Here is a 20,422-nt window from a genome sequence, read left to right as displayed (position 1 = left end):
ACCCCCCACACTTACGATGTACATTGTCCTCAATGCACAAAGATAGATTTACTAAAAATATAGTTATAAGATCATAAGATAGGGAGAAAAGTGAAACTTCTTGAATGTTAAATGGAATCCTTGAATCGTATTCATAGAGAGTGGTCGGCTAAGGCATGTGTGAGATTGGAGGAGGATACTCCGGTGGTGGTAGAGGTCGGGTTCCACAACCATAGTGTCCAGCGAAGAGGTTATCATGGTGGTCGGGCAGGACATGGAAGTCGTGGAGAACCTTTTCCATTGGAGTTTCAAGTTCCTAAGTAATAGTGAGCTTTGGAGCTCTTTATAACTGCGATAGAATCAATAACTCTTTAGGAAATATAAAGAAGCATGATTACTCGTAAAGAAATGGCCGAAAGTATAAATTGTTCAATATAAACTATAAAACCTAAGGATGAAATAAAATAAAAAAATAAAATAAAATAAAAGGTAGTTTTAAAAAGATAAATATAAAAATATAAAAATAATAAATAAAATTCTTTAAACATCTTTATCGCTAGATGGTTCGCGAGGTGAGGGCGGCGATAAGAAGTGAAGGTATTGACAAATCTGATGTAGAGTTGCATCAATGTGATCAAAGCACTGAAAACATTGCTGCTCGAATCGAGTAAGGCACTTAGAGATGTCAGAGAGTGAAGTCGCCGCATGAACTGGACAATGAATAGGTGGTAGCTGAGAGGCTGAATCCTCGTGAGGCGGAGGGACATCATCAGCAATGTCCTCTGGGTCATCCTGCTCAGCTGACTAGACAAAGCGATACGGGAGAGGATCAAATCCACATCGTCGCTTGATCATCCTCATATGCAGCATACTCTGAATGCCTTGTGGGGACATTTGACCGATGAGGGTGAGGGAGGATGCTTGCACTGTCGTGATGAGGAGACCGAAGTACTGTGCCAGGCGAGTCACATAAGGGCCGATGAATATGACTCCCTTCTTGTGTCGCTCCGTGTGATAGCGAATGGCGAGGGCGATGAAATAAGCAAGATCGAAGACGTGTCTATTCGCCATACTCTATAAGAAATAGGCGTCGTGAGTATTGACGACACTGGTGCTCTCTTGCCTTCCTGTCAGGGTGTGGGCTAGCATGGCGTGTAGGCATCGCAAAAATGGGGTGAAAGCAATGCCTTAGAGCGACTCAGGTTATAGGTGGCCGAAGCAGGGACGAGAGGCCTCCAGCAGTTTGAAGGACAGTAGTGGATGTAGCGATGGAGGCTCGCGAAGTCGTCATCGTCCATGAACTCTTTCGTGTATAGTCCTAACGTGACTCTGAACTCAGGTACGCTCAACTGGCGAACTAAACTGTCGAGACAGAACTGGACCGTTCTAGGATCATCGAACTCTGTCATAAACACTTGATACTGGAAGGTCGTATAGAGTTCGAGTGTGAGCTCAAGGTACATTGGCTCGATGATCTCAAAGAATAGCCCCCATGCGTCAGTAGTCAGAGGACCCAAATTGCGTCGGCCAGTTGGATTTGTTCTAGTACTTCCCAGTCAATGCAACGGCCCATACCTAGGGTTCGGGCCCATAATATCTAGAAAAGTTCCTCCTGTGGTCCCGGTGGAAATTAGAGGAATGTGTGCTTGATCTCAATGGTAGGACCCGGAAATGATCCTACTCCTTTCCTATTCTTTGAGGCGGGGACGACGATTTTCTTGCCGCGTGGATTTGACATGATATACCTACAAGAAACATATATTAACAAATTCAAAAAGGAATTAACCATGAATTAAACTAATAAATGCAATAAAAAATTACTAACATTAACAGGACTCAACCAAAAGCAATCAAACTTGACAGAGATTTTATGGCAAATGGCAAAGTGATAGCATGATCTAATTAAAAACAAACTAGATGGAAGTAGCTAAGCATGGTAAGAATATGGTACATGTAACATCCTGATTTTCGGGGTTTTCGCGATTCCCGATATTTTAAGTAATTTTTCTAAAATTTGGTATGTGATTATGGAATTCATAATTTGGGTGTGTAAATGGGCTTATGGAAGGCTTATGAGTTAGCCAAAACCCGGTTGAATTTTTAAATTTTAGACTTAGGAGTTAGGGGTTCTAGCTAGGTGCCCTTATATTAAGTTGTGGGTAAAGTGTATCACAAAAAGAGCTTTGGTAGAGTGGCAAGGGTGACGCCACTAAGCTCCTAAAAAGGTGGCGTTTGGAGCATAAGGAAGACACAGGATCGATTCCTGTGGTGGCAAATAAGATTATTTATTTTATGTGCGGGAAGGGTAAGTGTTGGAACCTAAGTGGATTACAGAAGAGGAGAGTTGGATCAAGTCAAACGCATGGATTAAGGAGGGATAAGGGAGAGATTTTAGGATTTGAGAGAAGGATAGAGCTTAGCCGTTTGGAAGGGGTTAGAGAGGGGAATTCGGCAGAAGGGTATTAGGTTAGTAATTTCGGCATTAGGCTCTTAGTTGTGCCATTTTCTCCTTTGTTTTAGTTTTTCTCTTCTTTCTTCTTCCCTGGCCGAATCTACCATCTTTCCTCTCATCTTTTCTCCCTTTTCTTATTCAAAAACCAGCCCATTACTTTCCTCTACTCATTTATTGTTCTTTCCTTAATCTCTACTTCTACCGAAATACCACAAAAAAAACCGAAATCAGTGAAGATAGGGGGTGCCGATTCTTTGTGACCAGCAACCTTTTCTTTTCTTTTTAATTGTTGGCATCCAATTCCTTTACCTTTTAGGCATCCGGATTCAAGAGGAGAAAGACTGTGGTAAGTGCTCAAACTCTAAACAATTCCTAGTGTAACTTTTGGCCAAAAGCCGAAACCCCTCTAGTTTAGGGAGGTGGCCGAATGTGGGTGTAGGCCTTATGGGGTCTTCTTTTAATATTTTGTGGTTTATTTAGTGGAGGAGCAGCAAGGCGTAGTGTCGACTTGGAGTAGCTTGGATCACCGGAGTGGCTAGACCTAGTCATCAATCGCGACAAAGGTAAGATTCCTAAGGCCATTATGGATGGTGGCCGAATGTGTAAGTATTAGTATTAGATGATTTGAGGTTTGGTTCAATTAATGGGAAGCTGATTTATTAACGATGGATTATAGGAGAAATCGTGTAGGAGATCTCGTCGAGGAATATCGCCAAACAGGTGTGTAACGAACCCTTTTCATAGCTTAAAGCGATAAATGCCGAAAAGCTGAAATGCCGAAATTCTGGCATTTCGAGGACTTGTGAGCAAGCGAACGCTCACTAGTTAGTTAGAATCAATGAGATGATGATCAGGAATAATGGAAATGGTAAGGGCATGTTTTTGGCGTTCACGGTAAGTTGGGCCTCGATGGGCTGAATTAGGGCCCAATAGGCTTTCGGGCCCATTTGGGTAAATTTGGTAGGAAATGGAAATCTGTTAAATTGCATGTTAAGACTGTTAATACTATTATGGATATAGGCTAAATGGGCCTAGATGACAGAATCGACTAAGTAGGGCCATTAGGAGTTTTTGTCCCAATAACTCGATTTCGCTAAAAATGGGCCAGAATCACTGTTTGCACCCATGAATTGCTTGTAAATGTTAATGAACATGGAAACCCTAATTTTTGGTAAAATTACAAGATTACCCTTATAACATGAAAATGACCGTTTTGCCCCTAGGTAAAAATGACCATTATACCCCTAGGGTTTATGTATGATTTTAATACATGGGATTTTGATAAACATGGTATGTATGATATGCACATGACATGTATGATATGCACATGATATGTATGATATGCACATGATGTAATCATAAATGCATTGGGTTGGGTTTTATGTGAATGGAGGAAGTGAAAAAGGGCTTATGCCCCAGTTATTAAAGGGCTTATGCCCCAGTTATCTTATGCCCCAGTTATCAAAAGGGCTTATGCCCCAGTTATAAAAAGGGCTTATGCCCCAGTTATAAAAAGGCTTATGCCCCAGTTATTAAAGGGCTTATGCCCCAGTTATTAAAAGGGCTTTTGCCCCAGTTATTAAAAGAGGCTAGGCCTCCAGATATATGATAAAGAAGCTATGCTGCCAGTGGAGAGTTATGGCGGGGTGGGTCGAGTTAATCCCCACATGGTGTGCTGGTTGGTATGGGTAGAGAGTAGCGGAAGGTGGGTTGAGTAGTCTCCCCAAATGGGTTGCATTCTTTCATTGACATTACATGTGTTATAAAATGGGCCTTTGGGCCACAACGTTCTGAAAAAAGGCTTCGCCCAAGAATATGAAATATGGAAAGGCTTCGGCCCAGTGTTATGAAATATGAAATATGAAAAGGGCTATGGACCAGTACATGTTGAGATTGGATGTGGGCTTAGACCCAACAGGCTGTTATTGTTTTGGGCTCTGAAAGGCGCTTGTTGCACACTGAGTTTCCAAACTCACCCCCTTTCCTTAACCTTGCAGGTGAGCCTTGATGTGGGGACTTGGACCGGAGGGGATTCAGAGTGGCCACAGTGATTGTCTTTGGACTTTTAAATAAGCGTTGGTTTTTTTTAAATTTCCTTTAAACATTATTTATTTTTGGGTTGTAATAAGGCCATTCTAACTTTCCTTTTATTTCTTTTCGGGATTATTTTAATTTTAATAACTTTAAAATTGGTTGATAATTATTCAAATGGGTTAGACTTAGGACGTGTTTTCAAAACGATAATTGTTTTTAAAATATCTCAACGCCACGATTAATTGATTTATCAAAGACGCCCACTTAAACAAATTTAAACTCAAAGATAACAAAGTGTGGCTATGGTTGTGGGCATGTCTAGGATTGGATCCAATCAAAGAGCTTGGTACTTAAGCGACCTTCATGGCTCACCTCCTCCGCCTCGGATACCTACACGGTGCCTAGCTTCCATACACTTTGTTAACTCAAGAAAATATATGGCTTTTAAAACACTAAAACGAAACACGGATTTTTAACTCCAATGTGGCACGTCAGATTTGGCCATAACGTCTGGGCCAGGTTTGGGGTGTTACATTTAGTGGTATCAGAGCCTAGGTTGCAACAAGTCGGCTGTGGATCGGGTCCAAAAATGTTTCCAGAAACTTAAGCCTAAAAAGGGTATTTTTGAAAATGGTTTTTTTTTTGAGATGTTTTGCGGGGCATATATGTTAAAAAGGTACAAGTTTTCTATTTTAAATCAAGAGTTCAAAATAAAGGGAGTTTTCAAACCAAAGTTTTTAAATTTCTATTTTTGGTGATTAAAAACATGGTTTTTCAAGTTCTGGATTGAAGAAAGAAGTGGCGCACTGAATCCCCGGCACCAAGTCTGTAAGTATATTTTCTTTATGATATATGATATTATGAATAGTATTGAGACCCTACTATGATACTTTAGCTAGGTAGAGTCAGAACGGTAGGAATGAGACGTAGCTAGGCTACGATGATACGAAAACAATCCTTGAACTGCTATATCTCCATAAGACATTTTCTTAATAAACAAGTGGAACGTTATACTAATTTCATAAAATTCAAATCGATAATTCGATATGAGTACTAGAGGAGCTCAGGACGAGGCCGCGACGTGGTCGCGAAGGGTACAAGTGAATCTTCATCCTCGTGGCATAAACCACCGAGGAGCCATCTGTGCCACAAGCAACGAGACTGGGTCTTATGATCGGGTCATGCGAGGATGACGCTTTATCCCAAGCCATGTTAAGGGTTTTAGAAAGAGTGGCTGGAGCTAGTACTGGGACGGTGAATAAAGGGTCTATATCGGAGCGACTCCGGGCCAACGGAGCAGAAGTATTTAGGGGTGTATCTGGAGTAGCCCCAAATGTGGCAGAATATTGGCTAGAGGCAACAGAACGGATCATGGACGATCTAGACTACTCAGTGGAGCAAAAGCTGAAATGAGCTGTGTCGCTGCTACGGGACGAGGCGTACCGTTGGTGGATCACCGTAAGGGAGAGGACCCCAATTGAGCAAGTAACCTGGGAATTGTTCAAAACTGCTTTTAAAGGGAGGTATGTTGGAGCAAGCTATGTGGATGCTCGTCAGAAGGAATTCTTGAATTTGACTCAAGGTGATAAGACTGTAGCAGAGTATGAGGTAGAATTTTTGAGGCTGAGTCAATATGCTAGTGGCATAGTGGCAACCAATATGAGCGCAAAGGTCCGCTTCGAGGATGGTCTCCGCGATGAGCTTAGGATATTGATAGCTCCACAGAGGGAGCGTGGTTTTGCTGCATTGGTAGAAAAGGCTAAGATAGCCGAGGAGGTGAAGCTGAGTGAGCGAAAGAATCGTGAGAAGGATCGACCCAGATTCAAGAGGGATTTTAGACCCTCAAGTGCCACGAATCGAAGTGTTAAAAGAGCAAGGATGGAAGAACCGGTTCGAGCAGTTCAAGTAAATACTTATAGACCGCAAGCTTGCAGGGATTGTGGTAAGGTGCATATGGGGGAGTGTTGGAAACGAACTGGAGCATGTTTTTGATGCGGGTCTAAGGAGCATGAGTTCAGAGAGTGTCCTTGGAGGACAGCTCAGGAGCTAGCGGCAGAGCAAAGGGATGTCCAACCACGGTGAGGAGGACCACCACCACAGAGGGGTCGTGGGCAAGGTAGAGGTGGCAATGGTAATGGACGAGGACGTGGGGAACTTGGAAGAGGTGCTGGACACGCTGAAGCTCGACAATCGGCGTTGGTTTATGCTCCACGACGTCGTGAGGAGGGTGACACTCCTGATGTTATAACGGGTACGTTCTTCATCCATAGCATGCCTTACACTGCTTTGATTGATAAGGGTTCCACCCACTCGTATGTTGCTTATGATGTATCTAGGGCTTTGGATGTGCTTCCTGAGAAGACTGTGAGTAGGGTATCAGTGATAAGCCCATTGGGACATTCGGTTAAGGTAGATAGAATTTTTAGTGCAGTACCGTTAGTGACACAAGATAAAATCTTTGAAGGAGATTTGATGGAGCTGCCATTTTGGGATTTTGATCTTATCTTGGGAATGGGCTGGTTAACTAAGCACAAGGCGACGTTGGATTGTGCTGCAAAGAGGATGGTACTAAGAACTGCCGAAGATGAGGAGATAATGGTCATAGGGGAACAAAGGGACTATTTGTCTAATGTTGTTTCGGCTTTAAGAGCCGAGAAGTTGATTCGGAAAGGTTGTGAGGCGTACTTGGCCCTTGTAAGTCAAACGGGACTGGAAGAGATAACGGTAGAGTCGGTTAGGACTATTAAGGAATTCCAGGATGTATTCCTAGATGAATTTCCTGGATTACCTCCGAACAGAGAAGTCGAGTTTGGAATCGACTTACTACCTGGAACAGCTCCTGTGTCCATTGCACCTTATCGGATGGCACCAAAGGAGTTGGTAGAATTGAAAGCTCAGATTCAAGAGCTGTTGGATAGAGGGTTTATAAGACCAAGTGTTTCTCCGTGGGGTGCACCGGTACTTTTCGTAAAGAAGAAAGATGGGACTATGCGAATGTGTATTGACTATCGGCAGTTGAATAAGCTGACTATCAAGAACAACTATCCGTTACCAAGAATCGATGATCTGTTCGACCAATTAAAAGGAGCCTCGGTGTTTTCTAAGATCGACCTTCGGTCGAGATATCATCAATTAAGAGTTAAAGAGGGGGATATTTATAAGACAGGGTTCAGGACTCGATACGGTCATTACGAGTTTCTGGTAATGCCATTTGGGTTGACTAATGCACCGGCGGCATTTATGGATTTGATGAATCGGGTGTTCCAACCATACTTGGATCGGTTCGTAGTCGTTTTTATTGACGATATCTTAGTGTATTCGGAAACGGAAGAGAAGCATGATGAGCATCTTTGTGTAGTGCTGCAAGTGTTAAGGGAGAAGCAACTTTATGCAAAGTTTAGTAAGTGCGAGTTTTGGCTGAAGGAAGTTACCTTCTTGGGGCATGTTGTGTCTACCGGGGGATCAAGGTGGACCCTAAGATTGAAGCAATTTTGAATGGAAGCCACCAAGTCGATATGAGATTCAAGTTTTCTAGGGTTGGCGGTTATTATCGGAGATTCGTGGAAGGATTTTACGTGTTGGCAAGACCGCTAATCTAAACTTATAAGGAAGGAGCACCTTTTGTGGACAAATAAGCAGGCAAGAGGCTTTTGAGAAGTTGAAGAAGGTTTTGACTAAGCGTCGGTTTTGATTCACCAGTAGTCCGGTAAGGATTTCACTGTGTCAACGATGCGTCACATGTAGGTTTGGGCTGCGTGTTGATGCAAGAGGGTAAAGTGGTCGCTATGCTTCACAACAAATTAAGTCGCACGAGGTGAACTACCCTACGCATGACTTGGAATTGGCAAATGTAATCTTTGCACTCAAGATATGGAGGCATTACCGTATGGAGAGAAATGCATCATCTATACGGATCACAAGAGTCTTAAGCACTTGTCGACTCAAAAGGAGCCGAACCTTAGGCGTGAAGGTGGATAGAGTTGTTAAAGGACTATAACTGCTCGATTGAGTATCATCCGTAAGGCGAATGTCGAGCTGGCGATCGCTAAGTCGAAGGGTCGTAAGGCGGAATTAAAGGCGATGTTTGCTCGCCTAAGTTTGTATGATGACGAAAGTTTATTGGCGGAGTTGCAAGTAAGACCGACTTGGGTAGAACAGATTAAACAACAGCTTGGAGGACGAGTCGTTGGTTTCTGGTTTGAAAGAAGTTGAGAAGGGGAGAATCGACTTTGGGTTAAATAGTGAGGAGTTCTTTGTTTTCGAGGAAGAATTTGTATGCCAAAGACTCCGACTTGAGATTGATGATTTTGAAAGAGGCACATAATGGACCTTGTGCTATGCATCAAGGAAGGAGTAAGTTGTATCGAGACTTGCGAGAGCAATATTGATGGCCCGGCTTAAGCGAAGTGACCGAATTTGTAGGAGATGTTTGACATGTCAACAAGTGAAGGCCGAGCATCAACTACCTTCGGATTGTTACAATGGTAAAGATACCACTTTGGAAGTGGGAAAGGGTAACTATGGACTTTGTGAGTGGGTTGTCGTTGACACCTTCTAAGAAGGATTCGGATTGGGTGATTGTGGATAGGCTCACGAAATCGCTCATTTCATACCGTCCAACCGATTACTCACTTCGAAGTTGGCCAAATTGTATGTGGCGTAAATAGTACAGCTTGCATGGTGTGCCAAGATCGATAATTTCGCATCGAGACCCAAGGTTTACATCTCGGTTTTGGCGAAGTTGCATGAGGCATTGGGAACGCGATTGATTTCAAGATGGCTTTTCACCCTCAATCGATGGGCGATCGAGAGGGTTATTCAGATTTTAGAGGATATGTTGAGGGTTGTGCTATTGAGTTTAGAGGCACTGGAGGACCATTTGCCATTGGCGGAGTTCGCAGATAACAACAGCTACCAAGCAAGTATTCAGATGGCTCCATATGAGGCACTATATGGGCGAAGGTGTCGTTCGCCTACTGGTTGGGCAGAATTGGGGGAAGGGAAAATACTTGGACCAGAGTTGGTAGCAGATACTGAAGACAAGATTAAGGAGATCAGGAAGAGGTTAAAAGAAGCAGCGGATCGACAAAAGTCTTATGCCGATCTGAAGCGTAAGGATATTGAATATGCAGTAGGAAACATGGTCTTTTTGAAGGTTTCGCCTTGGAAGAAGATTTTGAGATTTGGTAAGAAGGGTAAGTTGAGCCCACGGTTTATTGGGCCTTACCGAATCACTAAACGGATAGGGCGGTGGCTTATCACCAGAGTTACCTCCGAATGGATCGCATTCACGATGTCTTCCATGTGTCCATGCTAAGGCGATATCGTTCTAACCCAACTCATATTGTGCCGCCATCGAAGTTGAGGTACAGTCGGATTTGACCTTTGAAGAGGAACTGCATAAAATACTTGATCGTGATGTCAAGGTGTTGAGAAGGAGGTCAATCCAGTTGGTGAAGGTACTTTGGAGGAACCATGGCAAGGAAGAAGCTACTTGGGAGACCGAAGAGGCAATGCGTCGTGATACCCTCAACTGTTTGATTAGGTAAATTTCGAGGCGAAATTTCTTTAAGGAGGTAGAGTTGTAACATCCCGATTTTCGGTTTTTCATGATTCCTAATATTTTAAGTAATTTTTCTAAAATTTGGTATGTGATTATGGAATTCATAATTTGGGTGTGTAAATGGGCTTATGGAAGGCTTATGAGTTAGCCAAAACCCGGTTGAATTTTTAAATTTTAGACTTAGGAGTTAGGGGTTCTCGCTAGGTGCCCTTATATTAAGTTGTGGGTAAAGTGTATCACAAAAAGAGCTTTGGTAGAGTGGTAAGGGTGATGCCACTAAGCTCCTAAAAAGGTGGCGTGTGGAGCATAAGGAAGACCAGGATCGATTCCTGTGGTGGCAAATAAGATTATTTATTTTATGTGCGGGAAGGGTAAATGTTGGAACCTAAGTGGATTCTCAGAAGAGGAGAGTTGGATCAAGTCAAATGCATGGCTTAAGGAGGGATAAGGGAGAGATTTTAGGGATTTGAGAGAAGGATAGAGCTTAGCCGCTTGGAAGGGGTTAGAGAGGGAATTCGCGGAAGGGTATTAGGTTAGTAATTTGACAATAGGGTCTTAGTCATGCTGCTTTCTCCTTTGTTTTAGTTTTTCTTCTTTCTTCTTCCCCGGCCAATCTACCATCTTTCCTCTCATCTTTTCTCCTTTTCTTATTCAAAACCAGCCCATTACTTTCCTCTACTCATTTATTGTTCTTTCTTTAATCTCTACTTCTACCGAAATACCGCAAAAAAAGCCGAAATCAGTGAAGGTAGGGGGTGCCAATTCTTTGTGACCAGCAACCTTTTCTTTTCTTTTTAATTGTTGGCGTCCAATTCCTTTACCTTTTAGGCATCCGGATTCAAGAGGAGAAAGACTGTGGTAAGTGCTCAAACTCTAAACAATTCCTAGTGTAACTTTTGGCCAAAAGTCGAAACCCCTCTAGTTTAGGGAGGTGGCCGAATGTGGGTGTAGGCCTTATATGGTCTTCTTTTAATATTTTTGTGGTTTATTTAGTAGAGGAGCAGCAAGGTGTAGTGTCGACTTGGAGTAGCTTGGATCACCGGAGTGGCTAGACCTAGTCATCAATCGCGACAAAGGTAAGATTCCTAAGGCCATTATGGATGGTGGCCGAATGTGTAAGTATTAGTATTAGATGATTTGAGGTTTGGTTCAATTAATGGGAAGCTGATTTATTAACGATGGATTATAGGAGAAATCGTGTAGGAGATCTCGTCGAGGAATATCGCCAAACAGGTGTGCAACGAACCCTTTTCATAGCTTAAAGCGATAAATGCCGAAAAGCTAAAATGCCGAAATTCTGGCATTTCGAGGACTTGTGAGCAAGCGAACGCTCACTAGTTAGTTAGAATCAATGAGATGATGATCGGGAATAATGGAAACGGTAAGGGCATGTTTTTGGCGTTCACGGTAAGTTGGGCCTTGAGGGGCTGAATTAGGGCCCAATAGGCTTTCGCCCATTTGGGTAAATTTGGTAGGAAATGGAAATCATTAAATTGCATGTTAAGACTATTATCTGTTATGGATATAGGCTAAATGGGCCTAGATGATGAATCGGCTAAGTAGGGCCATTAGGGTTTTTGGCCCAATAACTCGATTTCGCTAAAATGGGCCGTAATCACTTGTTTGCACCCATGAATTGTTTGTAAATGTTAATGAACATGGAAACCCTAATTTTGGTAAAATTACAAGATTACCCCTATAACATGAAAATGACCGTTTGCCCCTAGGTAAAATGACCATAATACCCCTAGGGTTTATGTATGATTTTAATACATGGGATTTTGATAAACATGGTATGTATGATATGCACATGACATGTATGATATGCACATGATATGTATGATATGCACATGATGTAATCATAAATGCATTGGGTTGGGTTTTATGTGAATGGAGGAAGTGAAAAGGGCTTATGCCCTGCTTATTAAAGGGCTTATGCCCCGCTTATCAAAAGGGCTTATGCCCCGCTTATAAAAAGGGCTTATGCCCCGCTTATCAAAAAGGCTTATGCCCCAGCTTATTAAAGGGCTTATGCCCCGCTTATTAAAAGGGCTTTTGCCCCATTATTAAAAGAGGCTAGGCCTCCAGATATATGATAAAGCACTATCTTTGCCAAAGGAGAGTTATGGCGGGTGGGTCGAGTTAATCCCACATGGTGTCTTTGGTTGGTATGGGTGGAGAGTAGCGGAAGGTGGGTTGAGTAGTCTCCCCAAATGGGTTGCATTCTTTCATTGACATTACATGTGTTATAAAAATGGGCCTTTGGGCCACAACGTTTACAGTAAAGGCTTCGGCCCAGTAATATGAAATATGGAAAGGCTTCGGCCCAGTGTTATGAAAAATGAAATATGAAAAGGGCTATGGCCCAAGACATGTTGAGATTGGATGTGGGCTTAGGCCCAACAGTCGTTATTGTTTTGGGCTCAAAGGGCTTGTTGCACACTGAGTTTCTAAACTCACCCCTTTCCTTAACCTTGCAGTGAGCCTTGATGTGGGGACTTGGGCGGAGGGATTCAGAGTGGCCACGGTGATTGTCTTTGGACTTTTAAATAAGCGTTGGTTTTTTAAATTTCCTTTAAACATTATTTATTTTGGGTTGTAATAAGGCCATTCTAACTTTCCTTTTATTTCTTTTCGGATTATTTTAATTTTAATAACTTTAAAATTGGTTGATAATTAATCAAATGGGCTAGACTTAGGACGTGTTTTCAAAATGATAATTGTTTTTAAAATATCTCAACGCCACGATTAATTGATTTATCAAAGACGCCCACTTAAACAAATTTAAACTCAAGATAACAAAGTGTGGCTATGGTTGTGGGCATGTCTCAGGATTTGATCCAATCAAAGAGCTTGGTACTTAGCGACCTTCATGGCTCACCTCCTCTGCCTCGGATACCTACCTGGTGCCTAGCTTCTATACACTTTGTTAACTCAGCAAAATATATGGCTTTTAAAACACTAAAACGAAACACGGATTTTTAACTCCAATGTGGCAAGTTAGATTTGGCCATAACGTCTGGGCCGGGTTTGGGGTGTTACAGTACAAATTATGTGAACTAAATCCTAAGAATGAGGATGCTAATTTATACAATCAGTAGTAATATGTAAATAAAAAAAAATTAGGACTATCATGTTAGTAAGCATCCAAAGAAAGTAAAAGAAAAGAGAAAACCATTAGAAGAGGACTGGTAGTCGAAGGAGCAACAGCGTGAAGGTTAGGTGCAGTTGGGGTCGGCCATGGGCGTGGGTGGTGGGGCCATGTGGGTAGCGCAAGGGGAGAAGAGGAGATATGGGAGAAAAATAGGAGAAGAGAAGAGGGTTAGGGATGGTTGGTCGATGGTGGAGAAGAGGATTTCGGCGGCTAGGGTTAGGTTTTAGAGAAGGGGATGATGAATAGTGAGGGGTTTATATAGATTTTGGGGCACACGGTCGTGGAGTACGCTCGTGTGCCCTTATTTCAGCCCGTGTGTTTTGTGATTTTCAAATTTAGGGCCCGTCTGAAATTTGACCTACGCCCATGTTCGTTGGGCATGTTAGTGCACACAGCCGTATCGCACGGTCGTTTCCTGCTTCGTTCGCTTCTCCCAAACCCGTGTATGGATGCACATGACCGTATTGTTTTCACAGTCTCGAGCACGGGTGGCGGGCATGGGCGTGTGTCACATACCCCTGTTAATTTCTTAGTTTCAACCACGACTTCTAGACACGGGCCCGTGTTGTTTTGACAATTTCGTCCACAGCCATGTCGCACGGTCATGGAAATGTATCGAATCTCGTGTTAGGAAAAATTTGGCTATTTTTTCATACAGCCGTATCGTATGGTCATGTTGCCTCCCGTGGTATGAGCACGACCTAAGGCATGCCCGTGTGCCTAGCCGTGTGGATGTGGAAAACCTGTGTTCAAGGACTCAGTTAGTGATTTAGATGTTAAAAACTAAAATTCAAAGAAGTTAACACTGTTAGTGCTCGGGTTGCCTCCCGAGGACCGCTTATTTATAGTCTAAGCTCGACTTACCTCTCTGTTGCGTAGTCATGGTAGTGCGAGGAGTTTACACTCTTCATTCCTGATATCAAACTCAAAAAAAGGTTTTAAACGGGTACTATTTACCTTAAAGGTTCCGAATTTAGGATGAATTACCTCGACTGTACCATATAGAAAAATGCTGAGTACCGTAAGAGGGATTACTCCATTAGGTTCAAAAGTCGCAATACAAAGGGTTTGCTATATCTAATAGTACTTTGTCCCCAACCTTAAGTTGATTTGGTGAAACATTAAGCTCGTCATTGCGTGGTTTTGGTCTATCGTGTGCTCTCGATTTTTGTTTCCTATAGTCATCTAGTTCTTCGATTTGTAGCCTTCGTTATTCATGGATGGGTGTTTTGTTGTTATTTGAACATGGTTCATGTATGCTTTTCGAACGTATTTCCTGCATAGAAGGTTGCACCACATGATTAGTATTAGTAGAATTTCGAGCTTGAAGAGTGATTGTTTCATCACCCACACGAAGTGTGAGTTCACCTATACCAACATCAATTATAGTTCTAGCAGTTGCTAAAAAGGGCCTTCCTAAAATTAAAGGCACGTCACTATCCTCTTCTATGTCTAGAACAACAAAATCTATTGGGAATATAAATTTGTCAATTTTAACGAGTACATCTTCAATAATACCCCTAGGAAATCTAATTGTTTTATCTGCCAATTGAATGCTCATCCTAGTTTATTTGGGTTTCCCAAGACCTAATTGTTTAAATATTTTACAGGGCATGACATTAATACTAGCCCCCTAAATCAGCCAAGGCATTACTAACATCTAAGCTACCAATTAAACAGGGAATCGTAAAACTCCTTGGATCTTTTAATTTGTTGGTCAGTTTATTCTGCAGAATGGCTGAGCAAACTGCATTCATCTCCATATGCGATGCCTCATCCAACTTCTGCTTATCTGCTAAAAGCTCCTTTAAAAATTTAATTGCATTTGGCATCTGCGAAAGAGCTTCAATAAGTTAATATGCAATTTCATTAATAGTTTAAGGAATTTACCAAATTGTTCATCTATGCGATCTTTCCTTGTCGCATTGTGGTATGGCACCTGTGGTTTGTACTCTTTACTTACCAGTTTTTTCTCATTGTGGTCCACCTCACCTTTACCTTTACTTACAAAAATCTCTTGCCTCAATTCTGGTTCAGGTTCAACTAACCCTTCCTCGTCTTGAATGGTAATCGCATTGAATTGTTCCCTTGGGTTAGATTCAGTGTTACTCGACAGGCTACCTTGTGGTCGTTTAGAATTTAGTTTAGCGAGCTGTTCTATCTGAGTTTTGAGTCCTTGGATCGATGCTTGCTGATTCTTAAGTGTTGTTTTGGTATTCTAGAAACGAGTCTCTGACACCAAGATAAACTTTGTTAGCATCTCCTCAAGGTTCGGCTTCTTTTCCTATTGGTAAGGTGGTTGTTGAAAAGCCGGATGATGTTGTAACCTTTGATTTTCTTGACCACCTCACAAAAAATTGGGATGGTTCCTCCAAGCTGCATTATAAGTGTTACTATATGGGTCGTTTTAAGGTCTAGAATTATAGTTACCCATATAATGAACTTGTTCCTCCTCGGTGCTAGGGTTGAAGGATTGATATTTTGTGTGTACTCCTCCTCCATTTGAATCGCACCTCATCACTGGATGTACCTGAGTGAAACCACATAAACCGTCAATCTTTTTATTTAAAAGTTCTACCTGGTTAGATAGCATAGTAACCGCATCGAGGTTGAAAACACTGGCCGCTTTCGTTGGCTTTGTCCTCATGACTTGCCACTGATAATTATTCAGTGACATCTCTTCTATAAATTCATAAGCCTCTTCAGGTGTCTTATTATTGATAGTCCCACCAGCAGCTGCGTCAATCATCTGTCTAGTCGAAGGATTCAGGTCATTGTGAAAAGTTTGAACCTGTAACCATAAGGGCAGCCCATGGTGAGGGTACCTTCTCAATAGATCCTTGTATCTCTCTCATGCATCGTAGAGTGTTTCTAGATCCATATACACGAAAGAAGAGATATCATTTCTCAATTTAGCCGTTTTAGCCAACGGAAAATATTTAAGTAAAAACTTTTCAGTCATTTGTTCCCAAGTAGTGATTGACCCTCGTGGTAACGAGTTCAACCACTGTTTAACATTATTCCTTAATGAAAAAAGGAATAACCGAAGATGAATGGCATCATCAGAAACGCCATTGATTTTTAAAGTGTCGTAAAACTCCAGAAAATTTGCCAAGTGAGTGTTTAGTTCCTCATCCTGCAAACCATCAAACTGAACAAATTGCTGTATCATTTGAATCGTGTTAGGTTTCAGTTCAAAATTATTTGCAGCAATAATAGGCCTAACTATACTCGACTCAGTTCCTATTAAATTAGGTTTAGCGTAATCACATATAGTGCGTGAAGTAGGATTCTGATTTACTGGATTGGTAGCAATCGCAGGAGGTAGCGAATTTTCTTGATTTTCACCAATCTCTTCGGTTGTAGTTGGAATATCCTCCTCTTGCCCTTTCTCTATGTATCTTAAGGTTCGTCTTATTTCTCTTCGGTTTCTGCGAGTTGTGTGTTCGATCTCACTGTCAAAAAGCGATGGTCCTGACAGATTTCTTCTAGTCATAAACTATAAAAACCTGGTAGAAGGAAAAATAAAATTTAGTAACAAAAACCAAAACAATATTTAAATTGTAATAAAATAAATGGCTAAAGTAATAAAAATTAAGTGTTCCTAATATTTTAGTTCGTCAGCAACAGCTCCAAAAACTTGATTGATGTGAATCGTGATAAGTTTTATAATTTATGAATGACCGTTCTTGAAAACTAACTATTATCATGAAAAAGGCAAGTGCACCTATTGAACAGTAGTATAGCTTATGGCAAGACCGGGATGTCGAACCCAAAGGAACCAAAAGTACTAGTATTAACTTTCTTTTTATTATCTAGCCTAAAAATAAAAGGATTTCTTTTATCTAAACTAATTACTAAACTAAGAATGCACAGAAAGTGAATTGGGAAAATAACTTTTGGGAAAACTGAATGATTTGGACAATACCTAAGGAAAACTCCACCCAGACTTCACTTGTTATTGACTCTAAATTAGACGATTTATTCATTTGACTTGATTCGTAGAAATCTCTAATTTATATTATTATCTCTCGAGACTAACAACGTCTAACCCTAGGTTGATTAATTAAAATCTCTTTCTAATTAAAACCCCTAGTGTTGCATTAACTCGATTTATGGATTCCTTTATTAAGTTTCACCCTAATCCGAAAAAATTATGTCACCCTATTTCTAGGCGTGCAATCAACTCCGCTTACTTATGTTAGATTTACTCTTAGATAGAGACTTTTGCTCCTCTGAATAAGCACATCAAAACTTGAATTAATATCCTGGAATATCAAAGCAAGGATTAAGAACACATAATTAAGAAAAATAAAATATTTATCATATAATTCAGATAATAATAACAAGATTCGTCTTAGGTTTCATTTCCCTTAGGTATTTGGGGGGTTTAATTCATATTTATGAAAGAAACATCTCAAAATAATAATGATAACAAAACATAAAGAAAACCCAAGAACTCTTGAAGGGAATTGAGGGGAAATCTTTAGTCTTAAAGGTGAATCTGGCTTCTGAGATGGATCAATCGGCTTCCTTCTAGTAATTCCTTGCCTCCTACTCCGTGTCTCTTTTCTAGGTACCTCTTGGGGTCTTTATATAGGCTTTACAATGATTCAAAACCCTCAAGAGTAGCCTATTCTGAATAGGACTAGACTTGGGCTCGGTAGGGACACGCCCGTGTGATATGGCTTAGGCTGTGTTGCAATCTGTTAAATAGACACGGGCGTCTGAACTACCCGTGTGAGGAAGTCCAGGCCGTATTAATTTCCCACATCGACCTATTTTCTCCATTTTTGGCCCGCTTCTCGCTCTTTTTACTCCCCTATGCTCACCTAAGTATAAAACATGAAATTAAAAGATTAGGAGCATCGAATTCACCAAATCTAAGGAGAAATCATCCATAAATGTGCTTAGCATGGGATAAAGATATGTATAAATTACGGTTTATCAGTATCTGAGTTGATTCGAGTAAGATTTCAGCTGTTGTTGATTGAAAATGACCAAGAAACGTATCCGAGTTTAGAATTTTTTTGGGATTGGTTGACTATTATCGGCGTTTTGTAAAAGGGTTCTCAATGATTGCTACACCAACGACTTGATTGTTACAAAAAGATGTAAAGACTTAGTGGTCTGAAAAATGTCAATAGAGTTTTGATCAGTTGAAAACACTATTAACCGAAGCACCAATTTTAGTTTAGCTTGAGTTGGGTAAAGAATTTGTAATTTTTAGTGATGCGACATTGAACGGTTTGGGATGTGTCTTAATGCAAAAAGGAAAAGTGATAGCTTATGCTTCCAAAAATTTAAAACCGCATGAAAAGAATTATCTGACACATGACTTAGAGTTGGCCGCTATTGTTTTTGTATTGAAAATTTGGCAACATTATTTGTTCGGTGAGAAGTGCAGTATATTTACCAACCACAAGAGTTTGAAGTATTTGATGTCTCAAAAATATATGAATTTGCGACAACGGAGATGACTCGAATTGTTGAAAAATTATGACTTAGTTATTGATTATCATCCGGGGAAAGCAAATGTAGTCGTGAATGCTTTGAGTAGGAAATCTTTGTTTGCTTTGCGGGCGATAAACACCCATTTAACTATGTCTGATAATGGTTCCATTTTAGTTGAATTAAAAGTTAAACCAGTGTTTCTCTAGAAAATCTGTGAAGCTCAGAAATGTGACAATAAATTGCAAGCTAAAAGAGTACAGTGCGAGTCAACTACTAATTCAGAATACCAGATCGGGTTCGATGATTGTTTGTTGTTCTGAGGTAGAGTTTGTGTGCCAAATAATTCCGAGCTTATTCAAAAAAATTTATACGAAGCACACAATGGTTGCTTATCTGTTCATCCAGGGATTACTAAGATGTATAGTGACCTGAAACAGATGTATTGGTGGTTGGTCATGAAACGAGATATTTTAGAATTTGTGTCGAGATGCTTGGTTTTTCAGTAGGTCAAAGCCAACCATCAAGTACCTTTAAGACTACTACAGCCAGTGATGATACCTGAGTGGAAATGGGATAGAGTTACAGTGGATTTCGTATCAGGATTTCCATTATCTCAAAAAAGAAAGATACTGTTGGGGTTGTTGTTGATCATTTGATGAAATTTGCACATTTCATTCTGGTACGTACAGACTTTTCACTTGATAGATTAGCTGAATTGTACATCTCTAAAATTGTTAGATTGCACGGAGTGCCAGTTTCTATTATTTTAGATAGAGATCCGCAGTTTACGTCATGATTTTTGAAGAAATAGCAATAGGCTTTGGGTACACAGTTGCATTTTAGTACTGCATTTCATCCACAAATAGATGGTCAGTCTAAGAGAGTGATTTAGATTCTCGAAAATATGCTTCGTTGCTGTGTTTTAGAGTTTGAAGGCAATTGGGAAAAATATTTATCGTTGGTTGTTTGCGTATAATAATAGTTATTAGTCGAGCATAAAAATGGCACCGTATGAAGCTTTATACGGTCATAAATGCCAAACTCCATTGTACTGGACCAAACTTAGTGAGAAAAAGATTCACGGGGCTGATTTGATCAGAGAGACCGAAGAGAAAGTGAAAGTAATTCGCGATAGTTTGAAAGCAGCTTTAGATCGACAAAAATCATAAACCGATTTGAAACATAAAGACATTGAATTTCAAATCGGCAATAGAGTGTTTCTAAAAGTATTGCCGTGGAAAATAATTCTCCGATTTGGTCACAAAGGAAAATTGAGTCCGCGATTTATCGGACCTTATGAGATTATCGAGAGAATTGGGCTAGTAGCTTATCGACTTGAGTTATCAACAAAGGTGGAAAAAATTCATAATGTGTTTCATGTGTCAATGTTACGACAGTACTGATCAGATCTGTCGCACATAATTTTTTCGGCAGAGATTGAAATTCAACTCGATATGTCATATAGCAAAGAACCGATCAAAAATTTGGCCCGAGAGATTAAAGAGTTAAGAAATAAAAGCATAGCTCTAGTGAAGGTACTTTGGCAACGTGTTGAAGAGGGTATGTAGAAACCCAAAAAAGCTATGAGAAAATAGTACCCTAACCTATTTTCTGGTAAGATTTTTGGGGACAAAAATTCTTACGGGGGGGGAGAGTTGTAACAGCCATTTTTAGTGAAATAGGAACAGTGGTTTTGGGACCATAAATCTAAGGTCAAAATATTTATTTTATTATTATTTTAATGTATACAACATGTGAGTAGTCTACTATAAAAATTTCGTTAAGA

At 40.7% G+C, this 20,422-nt stretch overlaps 1 non-coding gene across 1 annotated transcript; it reads left to right on the top strand.

Annotated features, from left to right (window-relative positions):
- The first annotated feature begins 15,989 nt into the window (after nucleotides 1-15,989).
- On the top strand, nucleotides 15,990-16,096 carry LOC128282476 (small nucleolar RNA R71). Its single transcript, XR_008272755.1, has one exon. It is a non-coding gene; the product is annotated as a small nucleolar RNA R71 (small nucleolar RNA).
- The last annotated feature ends 4,326 nt before the right edge of the window (nucleotides 16,097-20,422 follow it).

The sequence above is a fragment of the Gossypium arboreum genome, chromosome 1 (genome assembly GCF_025698485.1).
Source record: "Gossypium arboreum isolate Shixiya-1 chromosome 1, ASM2569848v2, whole genome shotgun sequence".
Taxonomy (NCBI): Eukaryota; Viridiplantae; Streptophyta; class Magnoliopsida; order Malvales; family Malvaceae; genus Gossypium; species Gossypium arboreum.
Note: the sequence above shows the minus strand (reverse complement) of the source record. Positions and strands in the feature narration are given on the sequence as shown.